The following is a 19,574-nucleotide window of genomic DNA, read 5'->3' on the forward strand; positions in this document are numbered from 1 at the left end:
ACTGACATTCTCAGATGCCCCACATTCTGTCCTACCTACTCTTCATGTTATCAGCCTCTGAAGATTCTTCTTATTTAAAAAATAAGCCTTGTGATGATGGTCAAAGTATAATTAAAAAAATATTAAAAACATAATTGTCACACATGTAGATAGGGAGCATACATAAAAGTTTTATTTAGTTCATTAATGAGGGAACCAGTAGAATGAAAAATAAGAATCTAATATGGCCAGTGAAGAATGATGATGAAGTAAGATTGCTAAATTAGCTGCAAATTGGATTATGTCCTACAGAGCAATGAAAGTATGATTTTGGAAGTCATCAACTCCGACAGAAGAAAAACAAATCATTGCAATATTATCCATTTTCTACAACTTAAATTGTATATTTCAGTGCTGTAAAATGTGTGGGTCCTAATCAAAAGCTTTGACTTCTTCAGTGAAAGTTCTGTTTTCTGAGGGAATCAGGTGTGTCAGAAAACACTTTGGCATATTTTAAGGTTGTACAATCATCTTGCTGATATGTTTTCAAGTTGAGACTAATTCTCTGTACCATCGTAAACACTAAAATATCTTAAAATGTTAAAATTACTAAGTAAATATTGGTATTAAGGAAGGCAAATTCACCAAATAATGTGAACTTCTAGTTTAAAACAAAGTTTTCAGTTATTGCATTCTTGTGCTGGAGTGCGCTACATCAACTTGCTTAAGCTGAGATTTGTATTTTAGGAGTCTTCTTCCCTGTGTGGTTTCTACATGTGACTGGGAGGTGGAAGTTAAATAGTTTTCATGATTCTCAGAAGGATACTGGGCGCAGTTACAATGATGTTCAACTGCAAGGGTATCCACAGATTCCCCTTTCCCCCAACTCCTCTCCGCTCTCTGATTAGCTGGCCTTCCCAGTTGAGGGCTGGGCAGGACACAGCTGTTCCAGGCCCACAAACAGATATTTGGCAATAGATACACAGAAGTATCAGCTTCTTGTAGACCTCTCCATGGCATCCCCCTCTGCATGCACTTCATGGTCTGGGCATCCTTAGCTTTTGTATTTATCTTCAAGCTCTGACTTTTCCATTCTTGCTGGTGATATTGGCAGACCAACTGGTTACTGTGTCTGCTCCCCACTTATTCCAGACCTTCATTTCTCCCAGCTCCTCCACATTTCTGTAAGATATAATGTCCATAATAGATATCATTCCCCAAATACTCAGAGCAGCTGTTTCCCTGTCTTAATCCTGACTGATACATTCCTATTATTTTAGAATTGTGCTAGAATTTCAACCCTTTCAGATGAGATATTTCCAACCTCATTCTGACATAGAGCCTATCCACCAAAATTATGATGATAATATTAACAACAGCAATAATAATAATAATAATAAGATTAAAGATAGCTAACACTTACCTAATACAAGATGGTCCTAGTGTTACTGTAAATTATTTACTGCTAAATGGTAACATGTTTCTCAACCTTGTTAAGACTGCTTTCTTTGTCTTTCAAAAGAATGTCTTAATCTTGAGATCATATTGGTATGAAAGGATCACAGAGAAATCCAGGGGTGGAATTAGAGGTATAGCATGGATAGCTAGGCTAATACGGAGCTTGTTTTATTTTTGTGGCAGAGCATTTCATAGTTAACTATCATTACTGGTTCTCTCAGGTGTTAAGAATCATTGCTAAAAAGGATCATGCACACATACTGTTTTGGCCCCAGAATACTGTATATTGCATTATTGGGAATTTGTCTTATATCAGACCCTTTGCAAAACTGTTTACATATATTATCTCATATAATCCTGCCAGCAATTCCAAAAGGTAGGAATTATAACCTTCTTACATAGGTGAGAAATATGAAATTGAGAAAAATAACTTGCCCCACATCGTACATTGCATATGCAATTGTCATGGATGCTGCTAAATGTCTTTCTATAGCCATTCTCTTCTGCTACTAGATCCCTGAGTCTTACCTGAACAGATACAATAATAATGACTACATTCCTATCCTCTCTTGCAACTAGGTGCTGCCACTTGGCTATATTCTGACCAATGAGGTAAAAGCAGAAATGGTGAAAGTGACCCTACAGGGAGAGAATATATTCTCTTTTTTGCTTTCCTTCCTGATTATTGTAATGCAGATATAATGGGTAGATCTTCAACAGCCTTCTTGGGTCATGAGGTAACCTAGTGAATGGCAGTCAAACACAGTGGGGCAATATGCCATAGGAATCTTGACTCCTTGATATTGGAACAACTTATTATACATACCTCTGAACTTTTACCTGAATGAAAAAGTAAATTCCCATCCTATTTAAGCCACTGTTATTTGGGGTTTTCTATAACTTTCACCTGAACTGAATCTCAATGAATGTAGTCACATAACCTTGTTATGTACACACACAAAAATAATGAATAACCCCACCAGCAGCACCACTCATTCTTGCAATTCTTTACCCCTTGATAGAATAGGAAATTAGAAATATTTCTCTATTGTTATAGATTTCCAACCTCATGTCTGAGAATGTATATTCATCAGGAGCCCTTGAAAATGACAATTCTTTATCAACATGACCTCTCATCAGAGTACTAGGAATGAAGAGCTATTGCTAAACTGTAACTGGTGTTTTTTTTGTACTAACACATTGGTGGAAAATGCATTAGTCAGGGTCATGAAAATTAAAATGATTTCAATTCTAAATGACATTCAGTTGTAAAATTGAACTCGATTTTTTTTTTTTTTACAAACTTTAAGAGCATAACCCTGATTCACTTCAAAATATGTTCAGTTAAAACATTTTGATTAACCAGGAGTTTTCTGTGCCTCCTTTACACGAGGGAGCTGAATAGGATTGCCTCTGAGTCAGCAACAAGAGCACAAAGGTTATATCATGAAATAATCTTCTCTTAGAGTTATGAAAAACAAACTTCCAGTTACAGGATAAATAGTACTAGAGAGGTAATGTGCAACATCATGACTAGGAGATTGGATGAGCACTGGGTTCACCAAGAATTTCAGGAAGGCATTTGATACTTTTGGGTAGGAGTGAAGGGAAAAAACCCCAAAATGGTGAGCTGGATGCAGAAAGGGGAGGTGATGGGATCAGAGATTTGTTTTTCCTTCTGACCTCCCTGTTGTTAGGTCACAAAGCTGGCACTTGAAATTGAATTAATTTACTTTTCAGTAATATTCCATCAATGTAAGGAATAAAGTGCTCTTGGATGCAGTTGAAAATTGAAACACAAACTACTCAGTCAACTGAATAGCTAAGTTTATGATTTCAAAATAGTTTTAGTAATATGTTTCTCCAAATTTACTAAATCAAGCAAGTCTTTTGGTATCACTGGAACTGAGCCAGAGGAGGAAGATGTAAGGTCGGCTGGGTCCATCTTCGGGTGGACAGGAAGAACGTGTAGTGCGAGGATGACGGCCGGCTGAGTGATCGCCCCACCAGGAACCCTGTGCCAGTTTATTTGCCTCACTCACTGCATGGCAGTTCCCTATTTTATTGCTGTGACAACCTGGATTATTTTCTAGAATTTTTCCAATATTTTGGAATCAGTTTCCATTTCACCAGGGACAAATGCAGAGACACTTTGACTTTCCAGGCCCGCTTTCAAAAAGTTGAGTCAGCAACAGGGAAGAAAAATGTAATTCAACGCACATCATCCTATTTCTAATTTAAAATACAAGGATCTTTAAGAACTGAATAACAAAGAGGAAACATCAAAACAATTTTATCAGAACTTGTTCAAAAGCTGACCTCCACTGGGAGTTCGCTATCCAAATCCCCACTCTCTTGTCTGGGAACAGGTACAGAAAGGTCCCGTGGAGCCAGAATTCAATGTCTGTAAGGACCTAGATGGTTCTAATGGGAAGCAGGTTCACCTGCTAGTAGTTTCCCTTTTATTCTCAATATTTTCCCCTGAAATTCTTCAATAAAATAAGGATCTAATGGTTTGTTTTTTGGAGAAGCAGGTCTGCTTCCTGCAGCCCCTTCCCTTGAAAGCAGATAGCTGTTGTTGCACATTTGACTTAGTAGAGCTGCTGCTTTTAATGTAGTAACCCTTGCAAATGAAAATTGACTTAGGACAGCCTGTCTGAAATGGAGACTCTAAAAGAATGAGTAACAAATGCACAATAGATGGCAGGGCCCAACAGGCCAGCAGTGGGCACTTGTCTTCATTTAGTAAAATTCTATTCTGCTCACATACAACGGAGGAACCCAACATGGGCTACAAGAAAAACAAGCTACCAGGAATTGTCCCCATGTTCGAAAGCTGGAGATCACAGCCCAGTGTCCAACTTCTTCCCTCCCAGAGGACCATAGGGAACTCTGACACACATCTTTAAGATCAGGAGAGAAGGTGCCCGTACTGGTAGGGTTTTAAGCCAAATTATATGGAGAAACATACAAGAATTTCTAAGTGATCCTTTTAATTTTCTTGTACATAATAATCCCCTTGCATTAGAATTACTACTACTATAGTGGGTGACAGTGTGCTAAGATTCAGCTCTGATGCTTAAGCAAGAAAATATGGCAGCAAGGCAAGGTATAATTGTGCTCCGTACAGTCTGATACACTCAAAACTTTTACATTATTATTTTGATGGATTAAGGAAAAGAAGAAGGAGGAATGGCATCCAGAGTGGTGGGAAGAAAAGAAGACAAGCAGGGAAATGGAGCAACAGTTGGCATAATTAACAATTCAGCATCATCAGCAATATGGAGTAAGGAAAGAACACAATAAGGTAATAAGATAGTCCCCCAAGAAATTCCAGAGATGTGTGGGAGGGTGGAGACTTCAAAACTCTGGGCTGGAAGCTCAAGCTTTTTCTTTGTATAAAAAGAAAGGGAAATTAAGCAAGGGAAATCCAATTGGGGGATTTAGACATATTTAGATATTCTAATCTCTGCTTTCCATTGACACATTAGCAGCATAAATGAACACACGCCGTATTTTAGAGAAAAAGAAAGTCCATGTATCTTATTCCTTTCAGTTAAAATATGTGTTTTACTACCAGACATCCAAAGATAATCTTAAACCAAAGGGGCCTTTGTAAAAATAAACCAAAAAGGAGATAGTACTTTGGAAAGGGAATGGAAAGGCTTTTATTATCTTTCATATTACTCTACATAAAAAGTCAATTTTGCAAATTCAATGTTGTCTTATAATAGAAAAGCCAAATCCTTTGTTAGAAAAACTGTTCTAATGTACATAGGGCTGCTCTTCACTTTATGACTTTTCAAATTCCCACTCAAGGATAGCATCTTCCATCTCTTTAAGTAGAATTGACCATTTCTTCTTTTGTACATGATGCTGACGTGGCATGAGTTCTTGATCAAGAAGGGGAGCGGGACAAGGTATACCAGCTTACATAATGACTTGTTGCTAAACCAGATAATTCTTGGTGGCTTAACACAACCCCCTGGACATTTATATGGGCCCATCATGATTCAATGGGGTGTTTGCTTGGGGATCTTCTACTGGGTGATTCAGGGACCCAAGCTTCATTTATCTAATGAATTTGCCATCCCTGGGGCCTTAGAAAAATTTTGCCAAGTTCTCAGAAGCTAGCTAACAGATGGAGGAAGAAATAATCATGCACAGAAAATGGTCCAAGCCTTGAAGCAGTATCTACCTCTCCACTGATATACCATTGGCTATAACTTAGGTACATGAGCAAATCTATCAGACTGCAGGAGAGGATAGGATTTTTCATCTAGATATATATCCAGAAAGAAACCAAATAGCCATAGTAAGCTTCTGGCTGGGATCTGCCAAAAGGTGTATATCATTAGCTTCAATTACAGCTTCCTTTTTCTGAGACATAAATATTTAATAACTTGCATCAAATAATTTCAATTTTCATGGTCAAAGACAAGTCAAATCCAAGAACTAAAAGCACTCCACCCCCAACCACACTGTTATTGCTGCTGTTTTGAATGCTCCCCACCCCTGTTCACCTCATTTAATACAGACTGCACTCATCATATGAAGTATGTATTTAATAAAAGGACATCTGGCTCTTCTTAATATCTAAATTACCAAAAGTTTATGCATCCATGTCAGCCCCTTGTTTGTTTACTTTGAAACAGGTTCAAATAAAGTTCACTATGACAGAAAGCCATGAGGACTGTGTGCATTCATTAGCCTGGTATGATGGTGAGAGCGTTAAATGAAGTAAAAAAAAGTCCTGTTTGTTATCACCTTTCGGACCAGCTTGCCAGTCTCTTGATGCAAGCATTTTTGAAAACCCGTGGTACATTTTCTCCAGCTGTCACGCAGAGATGATCCCGGGGTAAAACAGGTCATTACAGTTTTCTAGGCTGTGAGGTATGGGAAACTTCTGTGCTGCCAAAGCGCCTGCAGTGGCTGGAAAGGGGAGCAGAACGGGGGGGTCTGAAGCATTCCTCTGGGACCTGGGACCTCATAAACCCTGGACTCGTACCTTAATTGAAGCGGTATTCCAACCCTTGACTAATTCGATTCAAGAGGCAGTGCTTTGGCATCTGCGTTCTAGACGCCCCACAGTTAGCTGCCGATGCCTCATCTGTAGAAACATGGATCTGTGTTTGCTCCAAAACACATGAGCATACACTGATGATCATCCACTAGACTGGAAAAAAAAAAAGCCATTTTCGAATCGCGATGTGTATTGAATTATGTAAAAAATAAGAACAAAATTAAGGTCAGCTAATTTTAATGTAAAGCTTGATGCTGTCTAGCTCACTCAGACCTCTGCAACATAAAGGAGGGAATTAACCTGACAGAAAAGTGAGGGTCCCAGAGCTTTGAGGGGAGCTGGTTAAGTGGATTATACAATGTGGTTTTAATTACAGTAATCCTTATTTTTAAAATGGGAAAAAGTCTGTAAAAGATTCTTCCAAGAAACTGGGGATTGAACGTATTATATATCTAAGCACAAGTGATCAACCAGAAAATGACAGAGCTTTCTGCTGTCTTTGTTAGCCACTGTGGGAGGGAAGGGGTGAAGAATAATGATCTCATAGCTGACACCACCCAGGATGTATTTAGGGAAAGAAATAAAAAAGATCTTCTTCCATCTCTTTAAGGAAGATAATTTTTAAAGGATTGAAGAAGTAATTGCTTTTGTAAAGAAACCTCTGCTGTGGAAAGTATTTTGCAAATGGATGTGTGGAGAAGTTTCTATTGTTACATGATTTTGATACAGAAAGCAATAATGTGTGCAAGGTATAAAAATTCTGAGAAAAATTACCTGGATATACAATTTTCTGACTCATTTAAATTTTTTTTGAAATGAGGAGTTTCAATGGATTTTGAATTCATTTATGAAAATTGTACAGCATCCAACTAAATTGTTTTTTTTTTGGAGTCACAATGTATGCAGATGTAACAGGTATGACAATAATAGCACAAAGGAGGTGGGCAGAATGGAACTTCATGGGAAGAAAGTTTCTCTATTTCACCAGAAGTCATTCAGTATTAACATGAAGTAGACTGTGGTACATTAAGATGTGAATTGTGATCCTTAGTACATGTGACATTTTGGGCCAGATAATTCTTTGTCGTGATGGGCTGTGTGTCCTTTGCATGGTAGGATGTTCAGCAGCATCTTCCTGCTATTTCTGCCTTTTCTTCTTTTTTTCTTTTTTCTTTTGGTATCATTAATATACAATTACATGAGCAACATTATGGTTACTAGACTCCCCCCATATCAAGTCCCCACCACATACCCCATTACAGTCACTGTCCATTAGTGTAGGAAGATGCTATAGAATCACTACTTGTCTTCTCTGTTCTATACTGCCTTCCCCATGCCCCCCAACCCCGTCGCTACATTATGTGTGCTAATCGGAATGCCCCTTTTTCCCCTTATCCCTCCCTTCCCACCCAGTATCCGCAGTACCTTTCCCTTTGGTAACTGTTAGTCCATTCTTGGGTTCTGTGAGTCTGCTGCTGTTTTGTTCCTTCAGTTTTTGCTTTGTTCTTATACTCCACAGATAAGTGAAATCATTTGATACTTGTCTTTCTCTGCCTGGCTTATTTCACTTTGCATAATACCTTCTAGCTCCATCCATGTGGTTGCAAATGCTAGGATTTGTTTTCTTCTTATGGCTGAATAATATTCCATTGTGTATATGTACCACATCTTCTTTACCCATTCATCTACGGATGGACGCTTAGGTTGCTTCCATTTCTTGGCTATTGTAAATAGTGCTGTGATAAACATAGGGGTGCATCTGTCTTTTTCAAACTGGGCTGCTGCATTCTTAGGGTAAATTCCTAGGAGTGGAATTCCTGGGTCATATGGTATTTCTATTTTTAGTTTTTTAAGGAACCTCCATACTGCTTTCCACAATGGTTGAACTAATTTACATTCCCACCAGCAGTGTAGGAGGGTTCCCCTTTCTTCACATCCTCACCAACATTTGTTGTTGTTTGTCTTTTGGATTGTGGCCATCCTAACTAGTGTGAGGTGATATCTCATTGTAGTTTTATTTTGCATTTCTCTGATGATTAGCGATTTGGAGCATCTTTTCATGTGCCTGTTGGCCATCTGAATTTCTTCTTCTTTGGGGAAGTGTCTGTTCAGATCCTCTGCCCATTTTTTAATTAGATTTTTGTGGGTTTTTTTGTTGAGGTGCATGAGTTCTTTGTATATTTTGGATGACAACCCCTTATAGGATATGTCATTTATGAAGATATTCTCCCATACTGTAGGATGCCTTTTTGTTCTACTGATGGTGTCCTTTGCTGTAGAGAAGCTTTTCAGCTTCATATAATCCCACTTATTCATTTTTGCTTTTGTTTCCCTTGCCCATGGAGATATGTTTATGAAGGAGTTGTTCATGTTTATATTCAAGAGAGTTTTGCCTATGTTTTCTTCTAAGAGTTTTATGGTTTCATGACTTACATTCAGGTCTTTGATCCATTTCGAGTTTACTTTTGTGTATGGGGTTAGACAGTAATCCAGTTTCATTCTCTTACATGTAGCTGTCCAGTTTTGCCAATGCCTGCTGTTGAAGAGGCTATCATTTCCCCATTGTATATCCATGGCTCCTTTATCATATATTAATTGACCATATATGCTTGGGTTAATATCTGGACTCTCTAGTCTGTTCCTCTGGTCTATGGGTCTGCTCTTGTGCCAGTACCAAATTGTCTTAATTATTGTGGCTTTGTAGTAGAGCTTGAAGGAGGGAAGCAAAATCCCCCCTGCTTTATTCTTCCTTCTCAGGATTGCTTTGGCTATTTGGGGTCTTAGTTGGTTCCATATGAATTTTAGAACTATTTGTTCCAGTTTGTTGAAGAATGCTGTTGGTATTTTGATAAGGATTGCATTGAATCTGTAGATTGCTTTAGGCAGGATGGCCATTTGGACAATATTAATTTTTCCTCCCCAAGAGCATAGGATGAGTTTCCATTTATTACTGTCCTCTTTAATTTCTCTTAAGAGTGTCTTGTAGTTTTTAGGGTATAGGTCTTTCATTTCCTTGGTTAGGTTTATTCTTAGGTATTTTATTCTTTTTGATGCAATTGTGAATGGAATTGTTTTCCTGATTTCTCTTTCTGCTAGTTCATCATTAGTGTATAGGAATGCAACAGATTTCTGTGTATTAATTTTGTATCCTGCAACTTTGCTGAATTCAGATATTAGATCTAGTAGTTTTGGAGTGGAGTCTTTAGGGTTTTTTATGTACAATATCATGTCATCTGCAAACAGTGACAGTTTGACATTTTCCTTACCAATCTGGATGCCTTTTATTTCTTTGTGCTGTCTGATTGCCGTGGCTTGGACCTCCAGTACTATGTTGAATAAAAGGGGGTAGAGTGGGCATCCTTGTCTTGTTTCCAATCTTGGGGGAAAAGCTTTCAGCTTCTCACTGTTAAGTATAATGTTGGCTGTGGGTTTGTCATATATGGCCTTTATTATGTTGAGGTACTTGCCCTCTATACCTATTTTGTTGAGAATTTTTATCATGAATGGATGTTGAATTTTGTTGAATGTTTTTTCATCATCTATGGAGATGATCTTGTGGTTTTTGACCTTCTTTTTGTTGATGTAGTGGGTGATGTTGATGGATTTTCAAATGTTGTACCATCCTTTCATCCCTGGGATGTATCCCACTTGATCATGGTGTATGGTCCTTTTGGTGTAGTTTTTAATTCAGTTTGCTAATATTTTGTTGAGTATTTTTACATCTATGTTCATCAGGGATATTGGTCTGTAGTTTTCTTTTTTGTAGTGTCTTTGCCTGGTTTTGGTATTAGAGTGATGCTGACTTCATAGAATGAGTTTGGAAGTATTCCCTCCTCTTCTATTTTTTTGGAAAACTTTAAGGAGAGTGGGTATTGTGTCTTCTCTAATGTCTGATAAAATTCAGCAGTGAATCCACCTGGTCCAGAGGTTTTGTTCTTGGGTAGTTTTTTAATTTGATTTGATTGCTGGTTATAGGTCTGTTTAGATTTTCTGCTTCTTCCTGGGCCAGTTTTGGAAGGTTATATTTTTCTAGAAAGTTGTCTATTTCTTCTAGGTAATCCAGTTTGTTAGCATATAGATTTTCATATTATTCTCTAATAATTCTTTATATTTCTGTGGTGTCCATCGTGATTTTTCCTTTCTCATTTCTGATTCTGTTTATGTGTGTAGATTCTCTTTTTTTCTTAATAAGTCTGGCTAGAGGTTTATCTATTTTGTTTATTTTCTCAAAGAACCAGCTCTTGGTTTTATTAATTTTTTTCTCTTGTTTTATTTTTCTCAATTTTATTTATTTCTTCTCTGATCTTTATTATGCCTTCTGAATTGAATTGTTTTGTGTGAATAATCAACTGACCTTGAAAACCAAATACATATACCAATCAAACCACCCGAAAAATCCCCTCATTTAATTGTGACTGAGATTTAAAAACAACAGTGTCCTGAGTTGGTTAAGGCAGCCAATAATGCCTTTGTTTTATTTGGTTCTGCATACATTTGTGGGAATCTTCCTCTGCTACGATAGATAGTATTAACAAGTGTCAGAAAGAGTTACATAGAAATCAAGGAAAAAAATACTAACTTATATTTAATTACATTCCAAAATGCCAGTCATCCTGTTGGTGTGTGTTCAGTTTTTGTTTTTATTTTTGGTTTTTTTGAGGGGGAAGGATACCTGCAAATAGCTAAAAAATTTATTTAAAATTTCTTCTCACTTAATTTTACTTTCAACTTCACTTGTATTTATAATTTACATAATGTATTAGGTATTAAACAGAAATACATATACACATAAATTAATGAAAATACACATACTTACTGTAGGAGCATGCTTGATCAGCACATGCTCAACTATTTTTTTACTGACAAATCAGAATACACAAATCCTGGAACTGCAACCTGAGGTTCAAGGTAGAGCATGTCAGCCTGCAGAGGAGATGAGTTTATGATATAATTGGATTTCATTTGCAACTGGTTCTCACCTTTACCCCCTAAGGATCTTGCTTCAGCTGCTCCTATCTTGCAAAGTGTCCAATTTGCTTTGTAGATTATAAAATAACACACAAATGAAATTCCTATAATTATTCTATCCAACCCATTGATCCTTTCAAGGAAACCCCAAACAAGATCCATGAAAATCAAGAATAGTGCCTGATTAAAGCAGAGTTACAATTTATACACATATTTTTAACATAGCTATGAATTGTGATCCTCTTAACCCACAAACTTCACTTAGTCCAAGGTGTAAAAATGAGTCTTTGCATTATGAATGACAATAGTAGTAGTGATGATTCTGTCTCATGATAGCTCACAAATTAAAAATAACATGGTTGCCTGAGAAAGCTGTAGTTTCAATGACATGAGCCCTAAATTTAAAATGAAAAAGCTGCTTTTTTGTACTAATTTCTATTTACTATTATCTAAATGTACACAAACCATTCACTGTTTCTGTGCTTCAGTTTCTTCAAATGCACATTGAGCTTATCTGCTTTATCTTACAGGGTTGTTGAGGGGATCAGATGATATTCACATACTCTGTGTAAGCTAGAATAATAATTTATAACTGATATAATTTGATATAGGGTAGTGTTGTTGTTTTATTCTATCATCCCATATATCAAACTCAGACGTGAGGCTGTAAGAATATACAGAAGAGAAAGATATACAAAGAACAGGAATATAAAGATCAAAATGCTCAATCAAAAAAAGCATAGGGTTGGAAGCCAATAGTTTAGACAGAAAGATGCTCTTTGATGTATTAATCCCAATCACATATAAACCTATGAGATGTACTTTCTTCAATAGTAGTTCAACCAGTATTTTTCTTCTACCTGAGTCCTAGATGAAGTTGATATTTGCAAGTAAGCAGGCCATTTGTTGTATAAATATTCACTCAGAAAATCAATAACAATCCACAGCAGATGTACTCATAATCTGTTCTCTTTGAGATAGATTGCTGACCTAAGGTAAAATCATTATATCTATATATCTAACCATGATTGTGAAAAAATTTGCAAAGATATTTCTCTGAATTATTTAGCTTCATAATACAGACACAATTTCTGAATTTTGCATTTTTAAAAACCTTTGCCTCCCTGGGTCTCAGTCACAGAGAATTTTGTAGTGTTCAGAGTTCATATATCATAAAACTCACTTTCTGTAATAAAAAGCAATCTAATTCATGATCAGTTTATAAATATGATTCTTTTGCCCAATTTTATATAACATTGAAAAGCTTCTGTTAGACAACAGTCTTGGAATAATAGAAGTTGACCTAATGTCAACTGTGAAAGGAAAAACAGAGCAGAATTATTTAGAGTAGGCCTTTTTCTATAAAACAGCAGGTAGTGTAAATATTTTTCAGCTTTGTGGGTCACTCATCTTTGCTGCAACTATTCAACTCTGACATGATTGCGTAAAAGCAGCTGTAGACAATACATGAAAGAATGGGTATGACTGTGTTCCAATAAAACTTTATTTATAAAGTGAAATCATGGGCCAGATTTGGCCTGCAGGACATAGTTTGCCAACTGAGCTAACTATTACTTGAGGTCTATGTCAGGCATTAAATTAATGAGTTTTACAGATTGTTTTGTTCCCTTGTTAAAATTAGTACCTGTCTATCCTAAAACTAACTCCTTTATATTTGACTAGTGATTCCTATATCTACTCTTGATGTACTTATTAAATACTTTCTAAAAGGCAGTCTATAGCCTTTTCCTTACAATACTCAATCTTACTTAAATTAACTTTCTGCCCAAAGTATTTTGTTTTTACCTACAAAATGGTAGCTATAGAAACAAAAGATACAGATATAGGGGAAGGACTGTCTCATGAGAGATACCTAACAAGAATTAATAATTTTTTATAAGGTACTAAAGAAACAATTGGCCCAACAAAGAAAATAAACTCCCAAAGATCTACTAATGGTGCAGTTATATAAGAAATTATCTAGTGGACATTATATGTCAGCCTTCAAATGTGATCATTTTTCAATACAATGCTTTTCTCTAAAGATTACTATTTGAATTGCATGAAGAGATTTTTTTTTAATATTAGGGAAAAGTAAAGTGTTGGTACCCTAGAGAGTATTATCTAAGTGAAGTAAGTCAGACATAGAAAGACAAATACTGAATGATTTCACTTATATGTGAATCTAAAACAAAATAAATGAACAAACAAACACAAAGTAGAAACAGACTCATAAATACAGAGAACAGGTTGCTAGAGGGGAGGGAGAGGAGGGTATAGACAAAATAGTTGAAGAGGATTAAGAGGTACAATCTTCCAGTTATGAAGTAAATAAGACATAGGGATGCAAGGTACAGCATTGGAAATATAGACTGTAATACTTTAATACTTTGTGTGGTGACAGATGGTAACAAGACTTATTGTAGTGACCATTTCATAATGTATATAAAAAGCAAATCACAATGTTGTACACCTGAAAGTAATACAATATTATATGTCAACTATACTTCAATACAAAATTAATTTTTAAAATTCATCTTATTTTCAATGTTCATAACCTAAAAAGAGGTTGTAAACATCCTAGTACATCAAGACTATTCAGCACCTTTAAAATAATATTTCTACACTTAGATTCTTTTATAGTTACAAAAAGAATGTTCTCTCATAGGAAGAAGGTATCAGTCACAACTCATACTTATCTCTTTGACACCTGTCTTTGGATATTGAAATAAAGCTTTTATAATTGACAGTACGATGATTTGGACTTGGCATTCAGCTCAGAATATACCAGGAGTGAGTGCAAAATAGATACTATCATCCTCCCATTAAACGCTTCCCAGAAGAGTTCCTTTTAGCCGTGTAAATAACTATGATGGGCTGACTTTGAAATTAAAGAAATGGATGCATAAATGCACCTCCCCAGAATAGAAATGTTTAGCATTTCTCATGTAAAGGCTTTAATTACCCATTTTGATTTCATTATTAATGTCGCAATTGTAGTATTTGAGCTTTAAAGCTTTAGCTTGTGTAAACTTGTTTTGTGTTTTTCCAATTTGGTAGATTAACATACAAGTACATATTTAACAGAGAACCTAGCTTTTCCAGTATACCACACACTGTCATGGCTTCTCTTAATAGTTTTTATTAAATGGTATTTTATTTACCCCTGCGTTTAACATTTGTTGCAAATTCTGATAACTTGTTTTGTTGGGCCCAGAGGCAAAACATCTCTTGCCCTCTATTTTTCTAAGCAGATTATAGAGTTATGATTATTTGAGTTCAGTACTTCTAGTTTACCAATCATGGAGCATTTCATTCTCCTGACTTTTAGTCTTTGTTTTCTTCGATGTTCTCTGTTTATCTTTATTGTCACAGTTTTTTCTCCATTTCATGGTCAATTTAGCTTCTGTTTAAGTGCATTTCCATGGTTTCTCAGTGGTCTTTCTCATGGTTCAGTTATCTGTATACATTTTCAATTTGACCTTTTAACAAAGTATGTAAATATGAATAGACACATAATATTGTTTACATGAATAAGTGCTTTAAAATCTGTACAATTACTAAAGCCATTTTTATGCATTAATATTTATTTTTATTTGTTGAAAAAGATTAATTAAAGGAATACTGAAAATTATACACGTCTTTTCAACACTACCTACTTTTCACCTCTCCATGTCAAAATTTATAATATAATGCACGTTTCCCACATGATTATAAGGCAATTGAGTATTTGCTGGCTGGAATGGTCAAATGGAAACCATACTCAGTTGAACTTGGGGGAATTTTATGGCACACTTTAGAGGAAGTAGATGACAAATTTTTATGCTATTTTTTCAAATAATGTTTTGAAGGGTTTTGCAATGAAATAGCATATATGGAAATTTTCAGAGCAGTGACACCACTTTGAGTGTGAGTAAAACAAAAACGTGTAGCAAACAGCACTGAATCAGGACTACTTTTGTCTTGTGCTCTTCTTTGATCCTGGTGTGTGGCAGAGTGCCCAGTATGTGACTATCTGTTAGGCAGAAAGACAGACATGAGCAGGATGAAAAGAGGGTGGGGCCCACCAAGAACACAGGGAGCTAATCAGATAAAGCAAGAGAGCTAGAGGTGACTCAGAGAGTTAATTAAGTGAAGCCACTGGGACCAAGAGTGACTTGAAGGGCACAGACACTCTCCACAATAAGAAACCTCAGAGCACCGGCACTTCCCAGATGACAAAAATTCCCCAGATGAACGATGTCAGAGTGCAGCCCATGTCTTCAATCCTCCAATCAGATCAAGCCCCAAAGGCCAAAGAATGTCAATCAAGGACTTCTTTGCCCTGCCAAACGCCCTATAAAAGAAGCCTCATAATAGATAGTGAGGGGTTTCTGACACTAGTTCAGAGTCCTGCTCTGTTTCAGAGCATAATAAAACTTGCTCTGCTTTCTTGACTGGTTTCACATTTCACTGTGTCTGAATCTGACTTCCCTGAGACACCAAACTGAGTGAGAGACCAACATATTCAGAAAATATTTGTTTAAAGACTATTGACTTTGTTTTGAGCAAAATTTCCTAACAGTACAATGCTTAAAATACTCTTATTACTAAAGCAGTACTGCAACCATAAGAGAAACATGTAGTCATTGAGAGAGCTGTGTATATGTGTGCATGTATGTGTTTTTTTAATGTATTTATGTCCCATATAAAGTGAATTATAATTTTTACCAGGTCATTTAAAATCTCTTTTCTGAATCTATATGTTGAACTATTTAGTCATATTCTGATTAAATATTCTGAGTATGCTGATCATCTTTTTTAAAAAACATTCTTTCTGTCTTAGCCACTGCTGTGTATTAACCTTTTATAATTCTAAGTATTTATCTATTTCCCAAACCTTTGGTTTCATGCCAGGCTAATGAGAAGTGACCAGAAGACCAACCACATTAAAAATTAATGCCCTAGGATGCTACTCTTTCATAGAGCACAGACCAAATCAACCAAATAAAGAATAAAAAGTATAAAGAACAAATGTCTGTCTTAGGCAAAGTGTATGGTTTCCCTCATTTCTTTGTGAAACATCATTAGGCTGGAATCAAAGGAACAGCATGACAGAAAGAGGAGTATCTTTGGCTAATGAGATGACAGGTATTTGGAGCACTGCTGGCTGGCTAATTTACCTAGCCAATCCTTTTTTATGGTCTATTACTTCATCCTAGATAGATTAGCTCTCCCTGTCATGTGTTCAAATAAAAATGTATCACTCACCTTTCATCATATGTATCACATACATGTATTTTACTTGTTTAGCATCTACCTTGTCAGATTATAAATTTCATAAAGGCAAAGACCTTGCCATCTTGTTCTTTGCTATTGGCCCAAAACTTAGGACAGTGCCTGGCCCTCTGTCAGCATTTAGCAAATATTTAATTAATGAATGAAGGAATTAAGATGCAAAACACCTGCTTGCTCTGGTGATTTTCTATATAATTTGAGTGGAGGAACCAGGAAAGCTTGTGTTGGGGAGGAAGAAATTTCCTCTAGACCTTGAGGTTCTTCTAGCTGACTTAAGAATCAAACTGACATGAGAGATTAAAAACCAAAGCTTAATTATGTACATATGGGGAAGCCATAGACATGGATTCCAAAGACAGTCAGGGAGAATGAAGTATATAAGTTATACTGAATCAAGGAGAAGGGGGACTCCAAAAGAAAAGTCTCTGAGACTCCAATAAAAGGAAAGTAATTCAAAGGACTATGTAAAGAGAAAATGCTTGATTAACTATGTTTGACGGGACACACAGAAACAGCTGCAAAGAGACACTCTAGGCCCCTCTTGGTAGTTTGCTGATCTGCACAATGTTCAGGAAAAGCAACCAATAGTCCAGTAGCCATGTCCATACAAGTCATGGCATATAGAGATCATTCTGATCTGGGCAGAGGCCCAATATAGTCTATCTGCCACCTGACAAGGGGTATCAGCCCCTTTACTATTGTCCCATGTTGCTGCAGGACTCAGTGTAAGTCCCTCTTGGAGCACACAAGGCACTCCTGGGTTCTGTTGACTTCTTCAAAAGTCTATGTCAAGCCCCACTGATGGGCTACAGCCCCATGTGCAACAAACATTGATATAGACATCGGTCCACATCAGAGGCAGGCTTTCCTTCCAGCCAGTGCACCTGGGTCCATGTGTCTGCTTCATCCCCTGGGGATGCCAAAGGCAAATGGCCAGTCACATGATATACAGTAACTGCTTTAGTCTGATCAGAGGCCTATAGGTTTTGCCACAACTCTTGCCCCCAACAGGGCTGGTGACCAACAATCCAGTTGGCATGGTGCCATGTTGGTAGCCATAGAATCAAGCCCCAATAGACGGCCCAGCTGTCAGCACAGACAACTATGGGGGAGGGCTCCTGGGTGATTACAAGCCATACTGCCTGCAACTCAGCCCATTGACTGCCCTTCCCCTCTCCATCCTCCATCCATATTGTCTCAGTCTTAGGATGGAAAGCCACAGCCCAACACTCCAGGGGCTTCCCACAACTGGACCTGTCTGTATACCAATCATCTTCAGGTATAGGGGTTTTTCACTCCTGATAAGGACTCTCGGCTAACAATGGCTCAAAAAAAAGTTCTTCCTGCTTTCCACTGGTATACGTCACTGGCCCCAATAAGTGTTTGAGTTCTCCACTTAAGGGGCTAGTAGTGAGGGTGCTGCACTGCTGTAAATATGTGCCCCACTTGGCTAGTGTAGGCATCTGTGCCATGCCACATCATGGCCTTTGGGTCCAGTCTCACACTCACCCATGATGGGATAGGTTGTTTTTACCTTGGTTGGAGCTGTTCCAATGGTGGGATCCATAGCCAGCAAGGCATTGTACACAGCAGCCAGTTGCTACTCTGTCAAGGTGTACTGGACCTCTACTCCTTTCCATAGTTGTGAGCAGAATCCAATAGGTTGGCATATCTATTCAAGCCACTGCCAAAGACCCCATCCATAACCATCTTTGGTTACAGGGACATCTAGCTCACAGGGCCTTGACGAGTCCATTACACTCAATGCCTGCATGGCCTTGACTGCTTGCTTGGCAGCAGTAAGAGCAGCTGCACATGTGTCATCCCAGTGCCACCTGATGCCCTTTTATACCAACCAGTATGAGTGCTTCAGAATTTGTGCCAAGTGCAGAATAAACACTCTCCAGTAGCCCAAAAGACCCAAAAACTCTTTTTTTTCTTAGGGAAAGTCTGGACCTTGTCTATGACTGCTTCAGGAATGACTAGTTTTACCTGACCAGACAACGCCCAAGAATTTTACAGACAAACCAGATCCCTGAGCCTTGGTGCTGTTCACAGCCCATCCTTTCCCCTGTGGATGTTGCAGCAGTCCTGGAACTGCTCCTTCAAAATCAACAAGAGAATCAGACATGAGCATAATATCATCAACGTGGTGATACAAGTACACTGTTTGAGGTTTCTTCCATGTGGCCAAGTCCTGGTGGGGTATCCCTGTGAAAGGCAGTGAATGTCCACTGCCAGCCTTCCCACATGAAAGCAAACTGTTCCTGGCTTTTCTGTGCTATGTGAAAGCATTAGCAAGGTCTACTACATAATGATATGTTCCCAGCTCATGGCTGAGGGTGTCTAGAATGGCTGCTATAGAGGGGACAGCAGCATGTAAAGGGGCTGTGACTTTATTCAATTCCCTCTAGTCCATGGTCATATGCCAGAAGCTGTCTGGCTTTCTCACTGGCCACACTGGGGAATTAAAAAGACTATGAGTGGGCTTTATGATGCTCACCTTCTCCAACTCCTGTAGAGTTTCTCCAATTTCCTTGTGCCCCCCCCCCAAAAGGAAATTTATACTGCTTAGTATCTGTCACCAGCTGAGCTACAGGCAGAGCTACAGCTGGGTGCTTAGCATGTCCCCCCAGAACTGCCTTTACCACACGTACCCTCAGTCTGAACTCACCTGCACTGGTCTGTAACCACAGGCCCTGCAGAATATCTACCCCCAAAATATATTCAGGGATTGGAGAAGTGTACACAGTGTACTCCTTTAGGGGTAAATGCCCTATCCCCAATGAAATTTGGGCTTTCTTCACTCTAATTGCCTTACCCCCATAGACATATATCACAGCAGGGGTCCCTGGAAAACGCTCAGGGT

This window comes from Manis pentadactyla, chromosome 2, assembly GCF_030020395.1.
Source record: "Manis pentadactyla isolate mManPen7 chromosome 2, mManPen7.hap1, whole genome shotgun sequence".
NCBI classification, from domain to species: domain Eukaryota; kingdom Metazoa; phylum Chordata; class Mammalia; order Pholidota; family Manidae; genus Manis; species Manis pentadactyla.